Source organism: Schistocerca piceifrons, chromosome 1, assembly GCF_021461385.2.
Source record: "Schistocerca piceifrons isolate TAMUIC-IGC-003096 chromosome 1, iqSchPice1.1, whole genome shotgun sequence".
Lineage (NCBI taxonomy): Eukaryota > Metazoa > Arthropoda > Insecta > Orthoptera > Acrididae > Schistocerca > Schistocerca piceifrons.
Window position 1 is genome coordinate 91,476,614 of NC_060138.1, and position 22,260 is coordinate 91,498,873.

Consider the following 22,260-nt stretch of genomic DNA (forward strand, 5'->3'; position numbering starts at 1 on the left):
GTTCCGTTTCTACAGCATTTACACATAACAGCGTCATGGATAACAGATCTACGAGAATTTTGCTTGTATGTGTAAGGTTAACATATTTAAGCATAGAACTGAGGTCACAACAATTTTCACCTTTTGAAGACGCTTGTGGTTACCCATATGTCAATACCCATCTCGTGATTGGCACATATTTTTAAAAATTGCCCGTCCCTTGTGGGGATCGAACCCACGACCTTTGGATTAGAAGTCCAACGCGCTATCCTCTGCGCTAAAGGGACGCTGCGCAAGTGATGGGCTCAGATGTAAGAGATTCTCCAAGACATGACCCGTGCTACATGTCTCGCGTTACTTTTCTGATAGGCTTACTTTCATATTTCTCTGAAGCAATTACATCAAAGACTTATTATTTATGTAGCAGACACTATACATCACTCCGAATCGCTCTGTTTACCATGGCCCTACTGATTGAAACACCTGCGTATTGACAGAGTTGCTCTGTACAATAGTAGTAACACAGTGCTGCTATTAGATTCGCTCACGTGCGCTGTTTACAGATAAATGGGAATTACGCTCTTTAGAACAGCATCCACTCACAAAGTGGTAAACGACACACTGGAAGCACTGTATGATTAGTCACATTTTTTGACTTTGGTTGACTGCTGTGTCACAGCCGGTCCCCATCATATGTATACACTCCAATGGACGTGTGTGCTCTGTTAGCACATTTGCCAGGAACGTTAGCTGCATCACCTCCCTGGCAATTTCGTGCCGTCCTCGAAGCGTCAGCCATTGCTTGGTGACAGTGTGTTTCGATGAGACGTGGACAGATGATGCATCTCTCTCGCCGTCAGTTATAGGCGGGAATCATACTTAATGTAGTTTTCTGCAAGCGTCAGCGGAGCGTCAGACGTCTCTGTCTGGTCTTCTCCCTTCATGTATCCAGCAAGTCCCCTCCTGACAGTCTCAAGCAAAAGCCCCCTGTGCTGAAGCGAATATTGCCGCCGTCTCTATAGATACAGAGTGCCATTGTTTAATGGGAACAGTTAAGGAACCATAGTACTATATCTTGTTGTGAAACAGTCTACTTTTCTCACTTGTGGCCGAGAAAACTGAAACCCTCTCAGCTTGGGCTGGAAGAATTAAAGATCATGACTGGGATTACATACATTGACTCGTGAAGTAATACAAAATTATTTCACTCTTCATTGTATTTGTTTCTGTACAAAATGTGCGTTCTATTGCTATATTTCTATCTGTAGGTAAAAATTGGGTATTGAAAGAAAATTTGCGTGAACAGGCACGTGAAGATATGGTTCCGTTTCTACAGCATTTACACATAACAGCGTCATGGATAACAGATCTACGAGAATTTTGCTTGTATGTGTAAGGTTAACATATTTAAGCATAGAACTGAGGTCACAACAATTTTCACCTTTTGAAGACGCTTGTGGTTACCCATATGTCAATACCCATCTCGTGATTGGCACATATTTTTAAAAATTGCCCGTCCCTTGTGGGGATCGAACCCACGACCTTTGGATTAGAAGTCCAACGCGCTATCCTCTGCGCTAAAGGGACGCTGCGCAAGTGATGGGCTCAGATGTAAGAGATTCTCCAAGACATGACCCGTGCTACATGTCTCGCGTTACTTTTCTGATAGGCTTACTTTCATATTTCTCTGAAGCAATTACATCAAAGACTTATTATTTATGTAGCAGACACTATACATCACTCCGAATCGCTCTGTTTACCATGGCCCTACTGATTGAAACACCTGCGTATTGACAGAGTTGCTCTGTACAATAGTAGTAACACAGTGCTGCTATTAGATTCGCTCACGTGCGCTGTTTACAGATAAATGGGAATTACGCTCTTTAGAACAGCATCCACTCACAAAGTGGTAAACGACACACTGGAAGCACTGTATGATTAGTCACATTTTTTGACTTTGGTTGACTGCTGTGTCACAGCCGGTCCCCATCATATGTATACACTCCAATGGACGTGTGTGCTCTGTTAGCACATTTGCCAGGAACGTTAGCTGCATCACCTCCCTGGCAATTTCGTGCCGTCCTCGAAGCGTCAGCCATTGCTTGGTGACAGTGTGTTTCGATGAGACGTGGACAGATGATGCATCTCTCTCGCCGTCAGTTATAGGCGGGAATCATACTTAATGTAGTTTTCTGCAAGCGTCAGCGGAGCGTCAGACGTCTCTGTCTGGTCTTCTCCCTTCATGTATCCAGCAAGTCCCCTCCTGACAGTCTCAAGCAAAAGCCCCCTGTGCTGAAGCGAATATTGCCGCCGTCTCTATAGATACAGAGTGCCATTGTTTAATGGGAACAGTTAAGGAACCATAGTACTATATCTTGTTGTGAAACAGTCTACTTTTCTCACTTGTGGCCGAGAAAACTGAAACCCTCTCAGCTTGGGCTGGAAGAATTAAAGATCATGACTGGGATTACATACATTGACTCGTGAAGTAATACAAAATTATTTCACTCTTCATTGTATTTGTTTCTGTACAAAATGTGCGTTCTATTGCTATATTTCTATCTGTAGGTAAAAATTGGGTATTGAAAGAAAATTTGCGTGAACAGGCACGTGAAGATATGGTTCCGTTTCTACAGCATTTACACATAACAGCGTCATGGATAACAGATCTACGAGAATTTTGCTTGTATGTGTAAGGTTAACATATTTAAGCATAGAACTGAGGTCACAACAATTTTCACCTTTTGAAGACGCTTGTGGTTACCCATATGTCAATACCCATCTCGTGATTGGCACATATTTTTAAAAATTGCCCGTCCCTTGTGGGGATCGAACCCACGACCTTTGGATTAGAAGTCCAACGCGCTATCCTCTGCGCTAAAGGGACGCTGCGCAAGTGATGGGCTCAGATGTAAGAGATTCTCCAAGACATGACCCGTGCTACATGTCTCGCGTTACTTTTCTGATAGGCTTACTTTCATATTTCTCTGAAGCAATTACATCAAAGACTTATTATTTATGTAGCAGACACTATACATCACTCCGAATCGCTCTGTTTACCATGGCCCTACTGATTGAAACACCTGCGTATTGACAGAGTTGCTCTGTACAATAGTAGTAACACAGTGCTGCTATTAGATTCGCTCACGTGCGCTGTTTACAGATAAATGGGAATTACGCTCTTTAGAACAGCATCCACTCACAAAGTGGTAAACGACACACTGGAAGCACTGTATGATTAGTCACATTTTTTGACTTTGGTTGACTGCTGTGTCACAGCCGGTCCCCATCATATGTATACACTCCAATGGACGTGTGTGCTCTGTTAGCACATTTGCCAGGAACGTTAGCTGCATCACCTCCCTGGCAATTTCGTGCCGTCCTCGAAGCGTCAGCCATTGCTTGGTGACAGTGTGTTTCGATGAGACGTGGACAGATGATGCATCTCTCTCGCCGTCAGTTATAGGCGGGAATCATACTTAATGTAGTTTTCTGCAAGCGTCAGCGGAGCGTCAGACGTCTCTGTCTGGTCTTCTCCCTTCATGTATCCAGCAAGTCCCCTCCTGACAGTCTCAAGCAAAAGCCCCCTGTGCTGAAGCGAATATTGCCGCCGTCTCTATAGATACAGAGTGCCATTGTTTAATGGGAACAGTTAAGGAACCATAGTACTATATCTTGTTGTGAAACAGTCTACTTTTCTCACTTGTGGCCGAGAAAACTGAAACCCTCTCAGCTTGGGCTGGAAGAATTAAAGATCATGACTGGGATTACATACATTGACTCGTGAAGTAATACAAAATTATTTCACTCTTCATTGTATTTGTTTCTGTACAAAATGTGCGTTCTATTGCTATATTTCTATCTGTAGGTAAAAATTGGGTATTGAAAGAAAATTTGCGTGAACAGGCACGTGAAGATATGGTTCCGTTTCTACAGCATTTACACATAACAGCGTCATGGATAACAGATCTACGAGAATTTTGCTTGTATGTGTAAGGTTAACATATTTAAGCATAGAACTGAGGTCACAACAATTTTCACCTTTTGAAGACGCTTGTGGTTACCCATATGTCAATACCCATCTCGTGATTGGCACATATTTTTAAAAATTGCCCGTCCCTTGTGGGGATCGAACCCACGACCTTTGGATTAGAAGTCCAACGCGCTATCCTCTGCGCCAAAGGGACGCTGCGCAAGTGATGGGCTCAGATGTAAGAGATTCTCCAAGACATGACCCGTGCTACATGTCTCGCGTTACTTTTCTGATAGGCTTACTTTCATATTTCTCTGAAGCAATTACATCAAAGACTTATTATTTATGTAGCAGACACTATACATCACTCCGAATCGCTCTGTTTACCATGGCCCTACTGATTGAAACACCTGCGTATTGACAGAGTTGCTCTGTACAATAGTAGTAACACAGTGCTGCTATTAGATTCGCTCACGTGCGCTGTTTACAGATAAATGGGAATTACGCTCTTTAGAACAGCATCCACTCACAAAGTGGTAAACGACACACTGGAAGCACTGTATGATTAGTCACATTTTTTGACTTTGGTTGACTGCTGTGTCACAGCCGGTCCCCATCATATGTATACACTCCAATGGACGTGTGTGCCCTGTTAGCACATTTGCCAGGAACGTTAGCTGCATCACCTCCCTGGCAATTTCGTGCCGTCCTCGAAGCGTCAGCCATTGCTTGGTGACAGTGTGTTTCGATGAGACGTGGACAGATGATGCATCTCTCTCGCCGTCAGTTATAGGCGGGAATCATACTTAATGTAGTTTTCTGCAAGCGTCAGCGGAGCGTCAGACGTCTCTGTCTGGTCTTCTCCCTTCATGTATCCAGCAAGTCCCCTCCTGACAGTCTCAAGCAAAAGCCCCCTGTGCTGAAGCGAATATTGCCGCCGTCTCTATAGATACAGAGTGCCATTGTTTAATGGGAACAGTTAAGGAACCATAGTACTATATCTTGTTGTGAAACAGTCTACTTTTCTCACTTGTGGCCGAGAAAACTGAAACCCTCTCAGCTTGGGCTGGAAGAATTAAAGATCATGACTGGGATTACATACATTGACTCGTGAAGTAATACAAAATTATTTCACTCTTCATTGTATTTGTTTCTGTACAAAATGTGCGTTCTATTGCTATATTTCTATCTGTAGGTAAAAATTGGGTATTGAAAGAAAATTTGCGTGAACAGGCACGTGAAGATATGGTTCCGTTTCTACAGCATTTACACATAACAGCGTCATGGAAAACAGATCTACGAGAATTTTGCTTGTATGTGTAAGGTTAACATATTTAAGCATAGAACTGAGGTCACAACAATTTTCACCTTTTGAAGACGCTTGTGGTTACCCATATGTCAATACCCATCTCGTGATTGGCACATATTTTTAAAAATTGCCCGTCCCTTGTGGGGATCGAACCCACGACCTTTGGATTAGAAGTCCAACGCGCTATCCTCTGCGCCAAAGGGACGCTGCGCAAGTGATGGGCTCAGATGTAAGAGATTCTCCAAGACATGACCAGTGCTACATGTCTCGCGTTACTTTTCTGATAGGCTTACTTTCATATTTCTCTGAAGCAATTACATCAAAGACTTATTATTTATGTAGCAGACACTATACATCACTCCGAATCGCTCTGTTTACCATGGCCCTACTGATTGAAACACCTGCGTATTGACAGAGTTGCTCTGTACAATAGTAGTAACACAGTGCTGCTATTAGATTCGCTCACGTGCGCTGTTTACAGATAAATGGGAATTACGCTCTTTAGAACAGCATCCACTCACAAAGTGGTAAACGACACACTGGAAGCACTGTATGATTAGTCACATTTTTTGACTTTGGTTGACTGCTGTGTCACAGCCGGTCCCCATCATATGTATACACTCCAATGGACGTGTGTGCCCTGTTAGCACATTTGCCAGGAACGTTAGCTGCATCACCTCCCTGGCAATTTCGTGCCGTCCTCGAAGCGTCAGCCATTGCTTGGTGACAGTGTGTTTCGATGAGACGTGGACAGATGATGCATCTCTCTCGCCGTCAGTTATAGGCGGGAATCATACTTAATGTAGTTTTCTGCAAGCGTCAGCGGAGCGTCAGACGTCTCTGTCTGGTCTTCTCCCTTCATGTATCCAGCAAGTCCCCTCCTGACAGTCTCCAGCAAAAGCCCCCTGTGCTGAAGCGAATATTGCCGCCGTCTCTATAGATACAGAGTGCCATTGTTTAATGGGAACAGTTAAGGAACCATAGTACTATATCTTGTTGTGAAACAGTCTACTTTTCTTACTTGTGGCCGAGAAAACTGAAACCCTCTCAGCTTGGGCTGGAAGAATTAAAGATCATGACTGGGATTACATACATTGACTCGTGAAGTAATACAAAATTATTTCACTCTTCATTGTATTTGTTTCTGTACAAAATGTGCGTTCTATTGCTATATTTCTATCTGTAGGTAAAAATTGGGTATTGAAAGAAAATTTGCGTGAACAGGCACGTGAAGATATGGTTCCGTTTCTACAGCATTTACACATAACAGCGTCATGGATAACAGATCTACGAGAATTTTGCTTGTATGTGTAAGGTTAACATATTTAAGCATAGAACTGAGGTCACAACAATTTTCACCTTTTGAAGACGCTTGTGGTTACCCATATGTCAATACCCATCTCGTGATTGGCACATATTTTTAAAAATTGCCCGTCCCTTGTGGGGATCGAACCCACGACCTTTGGATTAGAAGTCCAACGCGCTATCCTCTGCGCCAAAGGGACGCTGTGCAAGTGATGGGCTCAGATGTAAGAGATTCTCCAAGACATGACCCGTGCTACATGTCTCGCGTTACTTTTCTGATAGGCTTACTTTCATATTTCTCTGAAGCAATTACATCAAAGACTTATTATTTATGTAGCAGACACTATACATCACTCCGAATCGCTCTGTTTACCATGGCCCTACTGATTGAAACACCTGCGTATTGACAGAGTTGCTCTGTACAATAGTAGTAACACAGTGCTGCTATTAGATTCGCTCACGTGCGCTGTTTACAGATAAATGGGAATTACGCTCTTTAGAACAGCATCCACTCACAAAGTGGTAAACGACACACTGGAAGCACTGTATGATTAGTCACATTTTTTGACTTTGGTTGACTGCTGTGTCACAGCCGGTCCCCATCATATGTATACACTCCAATGGACGTGTGTGCCCTGTTAGCACATTTGCCAGGAACGTTAGCTGCATCACCTCCCTGGCAATTTCGTGCCGTCCTCGAAGCGTCAGCCATTGCTTGGTGACAGTGTGTTTCGATGAGACGTGGACAGATGATGCATCTCTCTCGCCGTCAGTTATAGGCGGGAATCATACTTAATGTAGTTTTCTGCAAGGGTCAGCGGAGCGTCAGACGTCTCTGTCTGGTCTTCTCCCTTCATGTATCCAGCAAGTCCCCTCCTGACAGTCTCAAGCAAAAGCCCCCTGTGCTGAAGCGAATATTGCCGCCGTCTCTATAGATACAGAGTGCCATTGTTTAATGGGAACAGTTAAGGAACCATAGTACTATATCTTGTTGTGAAACAGTCTACTTTTCTCACTTGTGGCCGAGAAAACTGAAACCCTCTCAGCTTGGGCTGGAAGAATTAAAGATCATGACTGGGATTACATACATTGACTCGTGAAGTAATACAAAATTATTTCACTCTTCATTGTATTTGTTTCTGTACAAAATGTGCGTTCTATTGCTATATTTCTATCTGTAGGTAAAAATTGGGTATTGAAAGAAAATTTGCGTGAACAGGCACGTGAAGATATGGTTCCGTTTCTACAGCATTTACACATAACAGCGTCATGGATAACAGATCTACGAGAATTTTGCTTGTATGTGTAAGGTTAACATATTTAAGCATAGAACTGAGGTCACAACAATTTTCACCTTTTGAAGACGCTTGTGGTTACCCATATGTCAATACCCATCTCGTGATTGGCACATATTTTTAAAAATTGCCCGTCCCTTGTGGGGATCGAACCCACGACCTTTGGATTAGAAGTCCAACGCGCTATCCTCTGCGCCAAAGGGACGCTGCGCAAGTGATGGGCTCAGATGTAAGAGATTCTCCAAGACATGACCCGTGCTACATGTCTCGCGTTACTTTTCTGATAGGCTTACTTTCATATTTCTCTGAAGCAATTACATCAAAGACTTATTATTTATGTAGCAGACACTATACATCACTCCGAATCGCTCTGTTTACCATGGCCCTACTGATTGAAACACCTGCGTATTGACAGAGTTGCTCTGTACAATAGTAGTAACACAGTGCTGCTATTAGATTCGCTCACGTGCGCTGTTTACAGATAAATGGGAATTACGCTCTTTAGAACAGCATCCACTCACAAAGTGGTAAACGACACACTGGAAGCACTGTATGATTAGTCACATTTTTTGACTTTGGTTGACTGCTGTGTCACAGCCGGTCCCCATCATATGTATACACTCCAATGGACGTGTGTGTCCTGTTAGCACATTTGCCAGGAACGTTAGCTGCATCACCTCCCTGGCAATTTCGTGCCGTCCTCGAAGCGTCAGCCATTGCTTGGTGACAGTGTGTTTCGATGAGACGTGGACAGATGATGCATCTCTCTCGCCGTCAGTTATAGGCGGGAATCATACTTAATGTAGTTTTCTGCAAGCGTCAGCGGAGCGTCAGACGTCTCTGTCTGGTCTTCTCCCTTCATGTATCCAGCAAGTCCCCTCCTGACAGTCTCCAGCAAAAGCCCCCTGTGCTGAAGCGAATATTGCCGCCGTCTCTATAGATACAGAGTGCCATTGTTTAATGGGAACAGTTAAGGAACCATAGTACTATATCTTGTTGTGAAACAGTCTACTTTTCTCACTTGTGGCCGAGAAAACTGAAACCCTCTCAGCTTGGGCTGGAAGAATTAAAGATCATGACTGGGATTACATACATTGACTCGTGAAGTAATACAAAATTATTTCACTCTTCATTGTATTTGTTTCTGTACAAAATGTGCGTTCTATTGCTATATTTCTATCTGTAGGTAAAAATTGGGTATTGAAAGAAAATTTGCGTGAACAGGCACGTGAAGATATGGTTCCGTTTCTACAGCATTTACACATAACAGCGTCATGGATAACAGATCTACGAGAATTTTGCTTGTATGTGTAAGGTTAACATATTTAAGCATAGAACTGAGGTCACAACAATTTTCACCTTTTGAAGACGCTTGTGGTTACCCATATGTCAATACCCATCTCGTGATTGGCACATATTTTTAAAAATTGCCCGTCCCTTGTGGGGATCGAACCCACGACCTTTGGATTAGAAGTCCAACGCGCTATCCTCTGCGCCAAAGGGACGCTGCGCAAGTGATGGGCTCAGAAGTAAGAGATTCTCCAAGACATGACCCGTGCTACATGTCTCGCGTTACTTTTCTGATAGGCTTACTTTCATATTTCTCTGAAGCAATTACATCAAAGACTTATTATTTATGTAGCAGACACTATACATCACTCCGAATCGCTCTGTTTACCATGGCCCTACTGATTGAAACACCTGCGTATTGACAGAGTTGCTCTGTACAATAGTAGTAACACAGTGCTGCTATTAGATTCGCTCACGTGCGCTGTTTACAGATAAATGGGAATTACGCTCTTTAGAACAGCATCCACTCACAAAGTGGTAAACGACACACTGGAAGCACTGTATGATTAGTCACATTTTTTGACTTTGGTTGACTGCTGTGTCACAGCCGGTCCCCATCATATGTATACACTCCAATGGACGTGTGTGCCCTGTTAGCACATTTGCCAGGAACGTTAGCTGCATCACCTCCCTGGCAATTTCGTGCCGTCCTCGAAGCGTCAGCCATTGCTTGGTGACAGTGTGTTTCGATGAGACGTGGACAGATGATGCATCTCTCTCGCCGTCAGTTATAGGCGGGAATCATACTTAATGTAGTTTTCTGCAAGCGTCAGCGGAGCGTCAGACGTCTCTGTCTGGTCTTCTCCCTTCATGTATCCAGCAAGTCCCCTCCTGACAGTCTCAAGCAAAAGCCCCCTGTGCTGAAGCGAATATTGCCGCCGTCTCTATAGATACAGAGTGCCATTGTTTAATGGGAACAGTTAAGGAACCATAGTACTATATCTTGTTGTGAAACAGTCTACTTTTCTCACTTGTGGCCGAGAAAACTGAAACCCTCTCAGCTTGGGCTGGAAGAATTAAAGATCATGACTGGGATTACATACATTGACTCGTGAAGTAATACAAAATTATTTCACTCTTCATTGTATTTGTTTCTGTACAAAATGTGCGTTCTATTGCTATATTTCTATCTGTAGGTAAAAATTGGGTATTGAAAGAAAATTTGCGTGAACAGGCACGTGAAGATATGGTTCCGTTTCTACAGCATTTACACATAACAGCGTCATGGATAACAGATCTACGAGAATTTTGCTTGTATGTGTAAGGTTAACATATTTAAGCATAGAACTGAGGTCACAACAATTTTCACCTTTTGAAGACGCTTGTGGTTACCCATATGTCAATACCCATCTCGTGATTGGCACATATTTTTAAAAATTGCCCGTCCCTTGTGGGGATCGAACCCACGACCTTTGGATTAGAAGTCCAACGCGCTATCCTCTGCGCCAAAGGGACGCTGCGCAAGTGATGGGCTCAGATGTAAGAGATTCTCCAAGACATGACCCGTGCTACATGTCTCGCGTTACTTTTCTGATAGGCTTACTTTCATATTTCTCTGAAGCAATTACATCAAAGACTTATTATTTATGTAGCAGACACTATACATCACTCCAAATCGCTCTGTTTACCATGGCCCTACTGATTGAAACACCTGCGTATTGACAGAGTTGCTCTGTACAATAGTAGTAACACAGTGCTGCTATTAGATTCGCTCACGTGCGCTGTTTACAGATAAATGGGAATTACGCTCTTTAGAACAGCATCCACTCACAAAGTGGTAAACGACACACTGGAAGCACTGTATGATTAGTCACATTTTTTGACTTTGGTTGACTGCTGTGTCACAGCCGGTCCCCATCATATGTATACACTCCAATGGACGTGTGTGCCCTGTTAGCACATTTGCCAGGAACGTTAGCTGCATCACCTCCCTGGCAATTTCGTGCCGTCCTCGAAGCGTCAGCCATTGCTTGGTGACAGTGTGTTTCGATGAGACGTGGACAGATGATGCATCTCTCTCGCCGTCAGTTATAGGCAGGAATCATACTTAATGTAGTTTTCTGCAAGCGTCAGCGGAGCGTCAGACGTCTCTGTCTGGTCTTCTCCCTTCATGTATCCAGCAAGTCCCCTCCTGACAGTCTCAAGCAAAAGCCCCCTGTGCTGAAGCGAATATTGCCGCCGTCTCTATAGATACAGAGTGCCATTGTTTAATGGGAACAGTTAAGGAACCATAGTACTATATCTTGTTGTGAAACAGTCTACTTTTCTCACTTGTGGCCGAGAAAACTGAAACCCTCTCAGCTTGGGCTGGAAGAATTAAAGATCATGACTGGGATTACATACATTGACTCGTGAAGTAATACAAAATTATTTCACTCTTCATTGTATTTGTTTCTGTACAAAATGTGCGTTCTATTGCTATATTTCTATCTGTAGGTAAAAATTGGGTATTGAAAGAAAATTTGCGTGAACAGGCACGTGAAGATATGGTTCCGTTTCTACAGCATTTACACATAACAGCGTCATGGATAACAGATCTACGAGAATTTTGCTTGTATGTGTAAGGTTAACATATTTAAGCATAGAACTGAGGTCACAACAATTTTCACCTTTTGAAGACGCTTGTGGTTACCCATATGTCAATACCCATCTCGTGATTGGCACATATTTTTAAAAATTGCCCGTCCCTTGTGGGGATCGAACCCACGACCTTTGGATTAGAAGTCCAACGCGCTATCCTCTGCGCCAAAGGGACGCTGCGCAAGTGATGGGCTCAGATGTAAGAGATTCTCCAAGACATGACCCGTGCTACATGTCTCGCGTTACTTTTCTGATAGGCTTACTTTCATATTTCTCTGAAGCAATTACATCAAAGACTTATTATTTATGTAGCAGACACTATACATCACTCCGAATCGCTCTGTTTACCATGGCCCTACTGATTGAAACACCTGCGTATTGACAGAGTTGCTCTGTACAATAGTAGTAACACAGTGCTGCTATTAGATTCGCTCACGTGCGCTGTTTACAGATAAATGGGAATTACGCTCTTTAGAACAGCATCCACTCACAAAGTGGTAAACGACACACTGGAAGCACTGTATGATTAGTCACATTTTTTGACTTTGGTTGACTGCTGTGTCACAGCCGGTCCCCATCATATGTATACACTCCAATGGACGTGTGTGCCCTGTTAGCACATTTGCCAGGAACGTTAGCTGCATCACCTCCCTGGCAATTTCGTGCCGTCCTCGAAGCGTCAGCCATTGCTTGGTGACAGTGTGTTTCGATGAGACGTGGACAGATGATGCATCTCTCTCGCCGTCAGTTATAGGCAGGAATCATACTTAATGTAGTTTTCTGCAAGCGTCAGCGGAGCGTCAGACGTCTCTGTCTGGTCTTCTCCCTTCATGTATCCAGCAAGTCCCCTCCTGACAGTCTCAAGCAAAAGCCCCCTGTGCTGAAGCGAATATTGCCGCCGTCTCTATAGATACAGAGTGCCATTGTTTAATGGGAACAGTTAAGGAACCATAGTACTATATCTTGTTGTGAAACAGTCTACTTTTCTCACTTGTGGCCGAGAAAACTGAAACCCTCTCAGCTTGGGCTGGAAGAATTAAAGATCATGACTGGGATTACATACATTGACTCGTGAAGTAATACAAAATTATTTCACTCTTCATTGTATTTGTTTCTGTACAAAATGTGCGTTCTATTGCTATATTTCTATCTGTAGGTAAAAATTGGGTATTGAAAGAAAATTTGCGTGAACAGGCACGTGAAGATATGGTTCCGTTTCTACAGCATTTACACATAACAGCGTCATGGATAACAGATCTACGAGAATTTTGCTTGTATGTGTAAGGTTAACATATTTAAGCATAGAACTGAGGTCACAACAATTTTCACCTTTTGAAGACGCTTGTGGTTACCCATATGTCAATACCCATCTCGTGATTGGCACATATTTTTAAAAATTGCCCGTCCCTTGTGGGGATCGAACCCACGACCTTTGGATTAGAAGTCCAACGCGCTATCCTCTGCGCCAAAGGGACGCTGCGCAAGTGATGGGCTCAGATGTAAGAGATTCTCCAAGACATGACCCGTGCTACATGTCTCGCGTTACTTTTCTGATAGGCTTACTTTCATATTTCTCTGAAGCAATTACATCAAAGACTTATTATTTATGTAGCAGACACTATACATCACTCCGAATCGCTCTGTTTACCATGGCCCTACTGATTGAAACACCTGCGTATTGACAGAGTTGCTCTGTACAATAGTAGTAACACAGTGCTGCTATTAGATTCGCTCACGTGCGCTGTTTACAGATAAATGGGAATTACGCTCTTTAGAACAGCATCCACTCACAAAGTGGTAAACGACACACTGGAAGCACTGTATGATTAGTCACATTTTTTGACTTTGGTTGACTGCTGTGTCACAGCCGGTCCCCATCATATGTATACACTCCAATGGACGTGTGTGCCCTGTTAGCACATTTGCCAGGAACGTTAGCTGCATCACCTCCCTGGCAATTTCGTGCCGTCCTCGAAGCGTCAGCCATTGCTTGGTGACAGTGTGTTTCGATGAGACGTGGACAGATGATGCATCTCTCTCGCCGTCAGTTATAGGCGGGAATCATACTTAATGTAGTTTTCTGCAAGCGTCAGCGGAGCGTCAGACGTCTCTGTCTGGTCTTCTCCCTTCATGTATCCAGCAAGTCCCCTCCTGACAGTCTCCAGCAAAAGCCCCCTGTGCTGAAGCGAATATTGCCGCCGTCTCTATAGATACAGAGTGCCATTGTTTAATGGGAACAGTTAAGGAACCATAGTACTATATCTTGTTGTGAAACAGTCTACTTTTCTCACTTGTGGCCGAGAAAACTGAAACCCTCTCAGCTTGGGCTGGAAGAATTAAAGATCATGACTGGGATTACATACATTGACTCGTGAAGTAATACAAAATTATTTCACTCTTCATTGTATTTGTTTCTGTACAAAATGTGCGTTCTATTGCTATATTTCTATCTGTAGGTAAAAATTGGGTATTGAAAGAAAATTTGCGTGAACAGGCACGTGAAGATATGGTTCCGTTTCTACAGCATTTACACATAACAGCGTCATGGATAACAGATCTACGAGAATTTTGCTTGTATGTGTAAGGTTAACATATTTAAGCATAGAACTGAGGTCACAACAATTTTCACCTTTTGAAGACGCTTGTGGTTACCCATATGTCAATACCCATCTCGTGATTGGCACATATTTTTAAAAATTGCCCGTCCCTTGTGGGGATCGAACCCACGACCTTTGGATTAGAAGTCCAACGCGCTATCCTCTGCGCCAAAGGGACGCTGCGCAAGTGATGGGCTCAGATGTAAGAGATTCTCCAAGACATGACCCGTGCTACATGTCTCGCGTTACTTTTCTGATAGGCTTACTTTCATATTTCTCTGAAGCAATTACATCAAAGACTTATTATTTATGTAGCAGACACTATACATCACTCCGAATCGCTCTGTTTACCATGGCCCTACTGATTGAAACACCTGCGTATTGACAGAGTTGCTCTGTACAATAGTAGTAACACAGTGCTGCTATTAGATTCGCTCACGTGCGCTGTTTACAGATAAATGGGAATTACGCTCTTTAGAACAGCATCCACTCACAAAGTGGTAAACGACACACTGGAAGCACTGTATGATTAGTCACATTTTTTGACTTTGGTTGACTGCTGTGTCACAGCCGGTCCCCATCATATGTATACACTCCAATGGACGTGTGTGCCCTGTTAGCACATTTGCCAGGAACGTTAGCTGCATCACCTCCCTGGCAATTTCGTGCCGTCCTCGAAGCGTCAGCCATTGCTTGGTGACAGTGTGTTTCGATGAGACGTGGACAGATGATGCATCTCTCTCGCCGTCAGTTATAGGCGGGAATCATACTTAATGTAGTTTTCTGCAAGCGTCAGCGGAGCGTCAGACGTCTCTGTCTGGTCTTCTCCCTTCATGTATCCAGCAAGTCCCCTCCTGACAGTCTCCAGCAAAAGCCCCCTGTGCTGAAGCGAATATTGCCGCCGTCTCTATAGATACAGAGTGCCATTGTTTAATGGGAACAGTTAAGGAACCATAGTACTATATCTTGTTGTGAAACAGTCTACTTTTCTCACTTGTGGCCGAGAAAACTGAAACCCTCTCAGCTTGGGCTGGAAGAATTAAAGATCATGACTGGGATTACATACATTGACTCGTGAAGTAATACAAAATTATTTCACTCTTCATTGTATTTGTTTCTGTACAAAATGTGCGTTCTATTGCTATATTTCTATCTGTAGGTAAAAATTGGGTATTGAAAGAAAATTTGCGTGAACAGGCACGTGAAGATATGGTTCCGTTTCTACAGCATTTACACATAACAGCGTCATGGATAACAGATCTACGAGAATTTTGCTTGTATGTGTAAGGTTAACATATTTAAGCATAGAACTGAGGTCACAACAATTTTCACCTTTTGAAGACGCTTGTGGTTACCCATATGTCAATACCCATCTCGTGATTGGCACATATTTTTAAAAATTGCCCGTCCCTTGTGGGGATCGAACCCACGACCTTTGGATTAGAAGTCCAACGCGCTATCCTCTGCGCCAAAGGGACGCTGCGCAAGTGATGGGCTCAGATGTAAGAGATTCTCCAAGACATGACCCGTGCTACATGTCTCGCGTTACTTTTCTGATAGGCTTACTTTCATATTTCTCTGAAGATATTACATCAAAGACTTATTATTTATGTAGCAGACACTATACATCACTCCGAATCGCTCTGTTTACCATGGCCCTACTGATTGAAACACCTGCGTATTGACAGAGTTGCTCTGTACAATAGTAGTAACACAGTGCTGCTATTAGATTCGCTCACGTGCGCTGTTTACAGATAAATGGGAATTACGCTCTTTAGAACAGCATCCACTCACAAAGTGGTAAACGACACACTGGAAGCACTGTATGATTAGTCACATTTTTTGACTTTGGTTGACTGCTGTGTCACAGCCGGTCCCCATCATATGTATACACTCCAATGGACGTGTGTGCCCTGTTAGCACATTTGCCAGGAACGTTAGCTGCATCACCTCCCTGGCAATTTCGTGCCGTCCTCGAAGCGTCAGCCATTGCTTGGTGACAGTGTGTTTCGATGAGACGTGGACAGATGATGCATCTCTCTCGCCGTCAGTTATAGGCGGGAATCATACTTAATGTAGTTTTCTGCAAGCGTCAGCGGAGCGTCAGACGTCTCTGTCTGGTCTTCTCCCTTCATGTATCCAGCAAGTCCCCTCCTGACAGTCTCAAGCAAAAGCCCCCTGTGCTGAAGCGAATATTGCCGCCGTCTCTATAGATACAGAGTGCCATTGTTTAATGGGAACAGTTAAGGAACCATAGTACTATATCTTGTTGTGAAACAGTCTACTTTTCTCACTTGTGGCCGAGAAAACTGAAACCCTCTCAGCTTGGGCTGGAAGAATTAAAGATCATGACTGGGATTACATACATTGACTCGTGAAGTAATACAAAATTATTTCACTCTTCATTGTATTTGTTTCTGTACAAAATGTGCGTTCTATTGCTATATTTCTATCTGTAGGTAAAAATTGGGTATTGAAAGAAAATTTGCGTGAACAGGCACGTGAAGATATGGTTCCGTTTCTACAGCATTTACACATAACAGCGTCATGGATAACAGATCTACGAGAATTTTGCTTGTATGTGTAAGGTTAACATATTTAAGCATAGAACTGAGGTCACAACAATTTTCACCTTTTGAAGACGCTTGTGGTTACCCATATGTCAATACCCATCTCGTGATTGGCACATATTTTTAAAAATTGCCCGTCCCTTGTGGGGATCGAACCCACGACCTTTGGATTAGAAGTCCAACGCGCTATCCTCTGCGCCAAAGGGACGCTGCGCAAGTGATGGGCTCAGATGTAAGAGATTTTCCAAGACATGACCCGTGCTACATGTCTCGCGTTACTTTTCTGATAGGCTTACTTTCATATTTCTCTGAAGCAATTACATCAAAGACTTATTATTTATGTAGCAGACACTATACATCACTCCGAATCGCTCTGTTTACCATGGCCCTACTGATTGAAACACCTGCGTATTGACAGAGTTGCTCTGTACAATAGTAGTAACACAGTGCTGCTATTAGATTCGCTCACGTGCGCTGTTTACAGATAAATGGGAATTACGCTCTTTAGAACAGCATCCACTCACAAAGTGGTAAACGACACACTGGAAGCACTGTATGATTAGTCACATTTTTTGACTTTGGTTGACTGCTGTGTCACAGCCGGTCCCCATCATATGTATACACTCCAATGGACGTGTGTGTCCTGTTAGCACATTTGCCAGGAACGTTAGCTGCATCACCTCCCTGGCAATTTCGTGCCGTCCTCGAAGCGTCAGCCATTGCTTGGTGACAGTGTGTTTCGATGAGACGTGGACAGATGATGCATCTCTCTCGCCGTCAGTTATAGGCGGGAATCATACTTAATGTAGTTTTCTGCAAGCGTCAGCGGAGCGTCAGACGTCTCTGTCTGGTCTTCTCCCTTCATGTATCCAGCAAGTCCCCTCCTGACAGTCTCCAGCAAAAGCCCCCTGTGCTGAAGCGAATATTGCCGCCGTCTCTATAGATACAGAGTGCCATTGTTTAATGGGAACAGTTAAGGAACCATAGTACTATATCTTGTTGTGAAACAGTCTACTTTTCTCACTTGTGGCCGAGAAAACTGAAACCCTCTCAGCTTGGGCTGGAAGAATTAAAGATCATGACTGGGATTACATACATTGACTCGTGAAGTAATACAAAATTATTTCACTCTTCATTGTATTTGTTTCTGTACAAAATGTGCGTTCTATTGCTATATTTCTATCTGTAGGTAAAAATTGGGTATTGAAAGAAAATTTGCGTGAACAGGCACGTGAAGATATGGTTCCGTTTCTACAGCATTTACACATAACAGCGTCATGGATAACAGATCTACGAGAATTTTGCTTGTATGTGTAAGGTTAACATATTTAAGCATAGAACTGAGGTCACAACAATTTTCACCTTTTGAAGACGCTTGTGGTTACCCATATGTCAATACCCATCTCGTGATTGGCACATATTTTTAAAAATTGCCCGTCCCTTGTGGGGATCGAACCCACGACCTTTGGATTAGAAGTCCAACGCGCTATCCTCTGCGCCAAAGGGACGCTGCGCAAGTGATGGGCTCAGATGTAAGAGATTCTCCAAGACATGACCCGTGCTACATGTCTCGCGTTACTTTTTTGATAGGCTTACTTTCATATTTCTCTGAAGCAATTACATCAAAGACTTATTATTTATGTAGCAGACACTATACATCACTCCGAATCGCTCTGTTTACCATGGCCCTACTGATTGAAACACCTGCGTATTGACAGAGTTGCTCTGTACAATAGTAGTAACACAGTGCTGCTATTAGATTCGCTCACGTGCGCTGTTTACAGATAAATGGGAATTACGCTCTTTAGAACAGCATCCACTCACAAAGTGGTAAACGACACACTGGAAGCACTGTATGATTAGTCACATTTTTTGACTTTGGTTGACTGCTGTGTCACAGCCGGTCCCCATCATATGTATACACTCCAATGGACGTGTGTGCCCTGTTAGCACATTTGCCAGGAACGTTAGCTGCATCACCTCCCTGGCAATTTCGTGCCGTCCTCGAAGCGTCAGCCATTGCTTGGTGACAGTGTGTTTCGATGAGACGTGGACAGATGATGCATCTCTCTCGCCGTCAGTTATAGGCGGGAATCATACTTAATGTAGTTTTCTGCAAGCGTCAGCGGAGCGTCAGACGTCTCTGTCTGGTCTTCTCCCTTCATGTATCCAGCAAGTCCCCTCCTGACAGTCTCAAGCAAAAGCCCCCTGTGCTGAAGCGAATATTGCCGCCGTCTCTATAGATACAGAGTGCCATTGTTTAATGGGAACAGTTAAGGAACCATAGTACTATATCTTGTTGTGAAACAGTCTACTTTTCTCACTTGTGGCCGAGAAAACTGAAACCCTCTCAGCTTGGGCTGGAAGAATTAAAGATCATGACTGGGATTACATACATTGACTCGTGAAGTAATACAAAATTATTTCACTCTTCATTGTATTTGTTTCTGTACAAAATGTGCGTTCTATTGCTATATTTCTATCTGTAGGTAAAAATTGGGTATTGAAAGAAAATTTGCGTGAACAGGCACGTGAAGATATGGTTCCGTTTCTACAGCATTTACACATAACAGCGTCATGGATAACAGATCTACGAGAATTTTGCTTGTATGTGTAAGGTTAACATATTTAAGCATAGAACTGAGGTCACAACAATTTTCACCTTTTGAAGACGCTTGTGGTTACCCATATGTCAATACCCATCTCGTGATTGGCACATATTTTCAAAAATTGCCCGTCCCTTGTGGGGATCGAACCCACGACCTTTGGATTAGAAGTCCAACGCGCTATCCTCTGCGCCAAAGGGACACTGCGCAAGTTATGGGCTCAGATGTAAGAGATTCTCCAAGACATGACCCGTGCTACATGTCTCGCGTTACTTTTCTGATAGGCTTACTTTCATATTTCTCTGAAGCAATTACATCAAAGACTTATTATTTATGTAGCAGACACTATACATCACTCCGAATCGCTCTGTTTACCATGGCCCTACTGATTGAAACACCTGCGTATTGACAGAGTTGCTCTGTACAATAGTAGTAACACAGTGCTGCTATTAGATTCGCTCACGTGCGCTGTTTACAGATAAATGGGAATTACGCTCTTTAGAACAGCATCCACTCACAAAGTGGTAAACGACACACTGGAAGCACTGTATGATTAGTCACATTTTTTGACTTTGGTTGACTGCTGTGTCACAGCCGGTCCCCATCATATGTATACACTCCAATGGACGTGTGTGCCCTGTTAGCACATTTGCCAGGAACGTTAGCTGCATCACCTCCCTGGCAATTTCGTGCCGTCCTCGAAGCGTCAGCCATTGCTTGGTGACAGTGTGTTTCGATGAGACGTGGACAGATGATGCATCTCTCTCGCCGTCAGTTATAGGCGGGAATCATACTTAATGTAGTTTTCTGTAAGCGTCAGCGGAGCGTCAGACGTCTCTGTCTGGTCTTCTCCCTTCATGTATCCAGCAAGTCCCCTCCTGACAGTCTCAAGCAAAAGCCCCCTGTGCTGAAGCGAATATTGCCGCCGTCTCTATAGATACAGAGTGCCATTGTTTAATGGGAACAGTTAAGGAACCATAGTACTATATCTTGTTGTGAAACAGTCTACTTTTCTCACTTGTGGCCGAGAAAACTGAAACCCTCTCAGCTTGGGCTGGAAGAATTAAAGATCATGACTGGGATTACATACATTGACTCGTGAAGTAATACAAAATTATTTCACTCTTCATTGTATTTGTTTCTGTACAAAATGTGCGTTCTATTGCTATATTTCTATCTGTAGGTAAAAATTGGGTATTGAAAGAAAATTTGCGTGAACAGGCACGTGAAGATATGGTTCCGTTTCTACAGCATTTACACATAACAGCGTCATGGATAACAGATCTACGAGAATTTTGCTTGTATGTGTAAGGTTAACATATTTAAGCATAGAACTGAGGTCACAACAATTTTCACCTTTTGAAGACGCTTGTGGTTACCCATATGTCAATACCCATCTCGTGATTGGCACATATTTTTAAAAATTGCCCGTCCCTTGTGGGGATCGAACCCACGACCTTTGGATTAGAAGTCCAACGCGCTATCCTCTGCGCCAAAGGGACGCTGCGCAAGTGATGGGCTCAGATGTAAGAGATTCTCCAAGACATGACCCGTGCTACATGTCTCGCGTTACTTTTCTGATAGGCTTACTTTCATATTTCTCTGAAGCAATTACATCAAAGACTTATTATTTATGTAGCAGACACTATACATCACTCCGAATCGCTCTGTTTACCATGGCCCTACTGATTGAAACACCTGCGTATTGACAGAGTTGCTCTGTACAATAGTAGTAACACAGTGCTGCTATTAGATTCGCTCACGTGCGCTGTTTACAGATAAATGGGAATTACGCTCTTTAGAACAGCATCCACTCACAAAGTGGTAAACGACACACTGGAAGCACTGTATGATTAGTCACATTTTTTGACTTTGGTTGACTGCTGTGTCACAGCCGGTCCCCATCATATGTATACACTCCAATGGACGTGTGTGCCCTGTTAGCACATTTGCCAGGAACGTTAGCTGCATCACCTCCCTGGCAATTTCGTGCCGTCCTCGAAGCGTCAGCCATTGCTTGGTGACAGTGTGTTTCGATGAGACGTGGACAGATGATGCATCTCTCTCGCCGTCAGTTATAGGCGGGAATCATACTTAATGTAGTTTTCTGCAAGCGTCAGCGGAGCGTCAGACGTCTCTGTCTGGTCTTCTCCCTTCATGTATCCAGCAAGTCCCCTCCTGACAGTCTCCAGCAAAAGCCCCCTGTGCTGAAGCGAATATTGCCGCCGTCTCTATAGATACAGAGTGCCATTGTTTAATGGGAACAGTTAAGGAACCATAGTACTATATCTTGTTGTGAAACAGTCTACTTTTCTCACTTGTGGCCGAGAAAACTGAAACCCTCTCAGCTTGGGCTGGAAGAATTAAAGATCATGACTGGGATTACATACATTGACTCGTGAAGTAATACAAAATTATTTCACTCTTCATTGTATTTGTTTCTGTACAAAATGTGCGTTCTATTGCTATATTTCTATCTGTAGGTAAAAATTGGGTATTGAAAGAAAATTTGCGTGAACAGGCACGTGAAGATATGGTTCCGTTTCTACAGCATTTACACATAACAGCGTCATGGATAACAGATCTACGAGAATTTTGCTTGTATGTGTAAGGTTAACATATTTAAGCATAGAACTGAGGTCACAACAATTTTTACCTTTTGAAGACGCTTGTGGTTACCCATATGTCAATACCCA

The 22,260-nt window shown here is 43.3% G+C and overlaps 17 non-coding genes across 17 annotated transcripts; all 17 read right to left on the reverse strand.

Moving 5' to 3' along the window:
- Nucleotides 1-193: 193 nt before the first annotated feature.
- Nucleotides 194-266, reverse strand: Trnar-ucu. The gene has a single exon. It is a non-coding gene; the product is annotated as a tRNA-Arg (tRNA).
- Nucleotides 267-1,493: 1,227 nt separating this feature from the next.
- Trnar-ucu lies at nucleotides 1,494-1,566 on the reverse strand. Its single transcript has one exon. It is a non-coding gene; the product is annotated as a tRNA-Arg (tRNA).
- Nucleotides 1,567-2,793: 1,227 nt separating this feature from the next.
- On the reverse strand, nucleotides 2,794-2,866 carry Trnar-ucu. The gene has a single exon. It is a non-coding gene; the product is annotated as a tRNA-Arg (tRNA).
- Nucleotides 2,867-4,093: 1,227 nt separating this feature from the next.
- On the reverse strand, nucleotides 4,094-4,166 carry Trnar-ucu. The gene has a single exon. It is a non-coding gene; the product is annotated as a tRNA-Arg (tRNA).
- Nucleotides 4,167-5,393: 1,227 nt separating this feature from the next.
- On the reverse strand, nucleotides 5,394-5,466 carry Trnar-ucu. Its single transcript has one exon. It is a non-coding gene; the product is annotated as a tRNA-Arg (tRNA).
- Nucleotides 5,467-6,693: 1,227 nt separating this feature from the next.
- Nucleotides 6,694-6,766, reverse strand: Trnar-ucu. The gene has a single exon. It is a non-coding gene; the product is annotated as a tRNA-Arg (tRNA).
- Nucleotides 6,767-7,993: 1,227 nt separating this feature from the next.
- Nucleotides 7,994-8,066, reverse strand: Trnar-ucu. The gene has a single exon. It is a non-coding gene; the product is annotated as a tRNA-Arg (tRNA).
- A 1,227-nt stretch (nucleotides 8,067-9,293) lies between these two features.
- Nucleotides 9,294-9,366, reverse strand: Trnar-ucu. The gene has a single exon. It is a non-coding gene; the product is annotated as a tRNA-Arg (tRNA).
- Nucleotides 9,367-10,593: 1,227 nt separating this feature from the next.
- Nucleotides 10,594-10,666, reverse strand: Trnar-ucu. Its single transcript has one exon. It is a non-coding gene; the product is annotated as a tRNA-Arg (tRNA).
- A 1,227-nt stretch (nucleotides 10,667-11,893) lies between these two features.
- On the reverse strand, nucleotides 11,894-11,966 carry Trnar-ucu. Its single transcript has one exon. It is a non-coding gene; the product is annotated as a tRNA-Arg (tRNA).
- Nucleotides 11,967-13,193: 1,227 nt separating this feature from the next.
- Nucleotides 13,194-13,266, reverse strand: Trnar-ucu. The gene has a single exon. It is a non-coding gene; the product is annotated as a tRNA-Arg (tRNA).
- A 1,227-nt stretch (nucleotides 13,267-14,493) lies between these two features.
- Trnar-ucu lies at nucleotides 14,494-14,566 on the reverse strand. Its single transcript has one exon. It is a non-coding gene; the product is annotated as a tRNA-Arg (tRNA).
- Nucleotides 14,567-15,793: 1,227 nt separating this feature from the next.
- Trnar-ucu lies at nucleotides 15,794-15,866 on the reverse strand. The gene has a single exon. It is a non-coding gene; the product is annotated as a tRNA-Arg (tRNA).
- A 1,227-nt stretch (nucleotides 15,867-17,093) lies between these two features.
- Trnar-ucu lies at nucleotides 17,094-17,166 on the reverse strand. Its single transcript has one exon. It is a non-coding gene; the product is annotated as a tRNA-Arg (tRNA).
- Nucleotides 17,167-18,393: 1,227 nt separating this feature from the next.
- On the reverse strand, nucleotides 18,394-18,466 carry Trnar-ucu. The gene has a single exon. It is a non-coding gene; the product is annotated as a tRNA-Arg (tRNA).
- Nucleotides 18,467-19,693: 1,227 nt separating this feature from the next.
- Trnar-ucu lies at nucleotides 19,694-19,766 on the reverse strand. Its single transcript has one exon. It is a non-coding gene; the product is annotated as a tRNA-Arg (tRNA).
- A 1,227-nt stretch (nucleotides 19,767-20,993) lies between these two features.
- On the reverse strand, nucleotides 20,994-21,066 carry Trnar-ucu. The gene has a single exon. It is a non-coding gene; the product is annotated as a tRNA-Arg (tRNA).
- Nucleotides 21,067-22,260: the final 1,194 nt, after the last annotated feature.